General features: G+C 40.0%; 1 pseudogene; it reads left to right on the top strand.

The window, feature by feature from the left end:
- Positions 1-444: 444 nt before the first annotated feature.
- Positions 445-979, top strand: LOC109387757 (10 kDa heat shock protein, mitochondrial pseudogene; annotated as a pseudogene).
- The last annotated feature ends 291 nt before the right edge of the window (positions 980-1,270 follow it).

A 1,270-nucleotide genomic window follows, 5' to 3' on the forward strand; every position in this document is an offset into this window, starting at 1 on the left:
CAATGAAAATCTCAAGCTTAAATTTATCAATATGTTGCCTTGGCAGAACACCAGGCCTCTTAATAGTAAAATATGGAGAGAAAGGGTATTAGCTTCCAAAGACTTGAGTTTGATTTTGAGAATAAACTGATGTTGTCCTTAAAAATATCTTTCATAAGGAGACATAACTGTGGAGTTGTGAACCTAAAGTTATTTAAATGAAAAATAACCCAAAGGATAGAGAATCAAAGTTTTAGTTTTGGAGTTTAGGTTGAAGGCCCAAGGGTCAAAATATTTAAGGGATGTAGGGCCACCTGAGTAATTCAAGTCCTGAATCATTGCTAACCCACCAATCAGGTAACTGCTTAACATACTTAGCAAATAATTTGCCAAGTATACTGGAATACGAAGCCAAAGCACTACAGATGGATCCCAGAAGAGGAGGCTACAGCATTCCCAATAACTATGGCTATCATTGAGCACGTACGTATTTAGCAGGTATCTTGTCCAGCACTGTCGAGTACCGTACAAACTTATCTAATCCTTACAAAACCCCCATTGAGCAGATGAGGAAACTAAGGCTTAAAAATAATCCAAGTACTTTTCAAAGTTCATGTGTCCAGAGGACTGGACTGCAGGTCTCTCCTTGTGACAGCGGCGCAAGAGCAGAGTACCAGCTACTGCTGTCGCAGTCACAGCAGGACAGGCAGTTAGAAAGGTCCTTCCCCACTTTGGTCCAGTATTAGTTGAAAGGAGTGCTGTGGAAACCATAACCAAAGGAGGCATTAAGCTTCCAGAAAAATCTCAAGGAAAAGTATTGCAGGCAACAGTAGTAGCTGTTGGATCGGGCTCTAAAGCAAAGGGTGGAGAGATTCAACTAGTTGGCATGAAAGGTGGAGATAATGTTCTTCCAGAATATGGAGGCACCAAAGTAGTTCTAGATGACAAGGGTTATTTCTTATTTAGAGATGGTGACATTCTTGGAAAGGATGTAGGCTGAAATAAATCACCATTGAAATGGTAACACGTGAAGCTGCCCCTTCCACTGAAGATGTGAAATCTCATCACGTAAGTAATTTCCACGTCCCTCTTTTGTAATAAACTAATGATGTCCAAAGTAATGACATCCAGTATCTCTTAAAATTTAGTTTCACTGTACTTCTATAAACATTTCCAAATAAAAATATATTTTAAAAAACAGGCTACGTAAGTTACCCCATGTCAACAAGTCTGTTGCGAGCAAGATTGTAGCCTTCGCGGCTGACCACTCCATTTTATTCCGCTGCTCCTC

The sequence above is a fragment of the Hipposideros armiger genome, unplaced genomic scaffold (genome assembly GCF_001890085.2).
Source record: "Hipposideros armiger isolate ML-2016 unplaced genomic scaffold, ASM189008v1 scaffold_168, whole genome shotgun sequence".
Taxonomy (NCBI): Eukaryota; Metazoa; Chordata; class Mammalia; order Chiroptera; family Hipposideridae; genus Hipposideros; species Hipposideros armiger.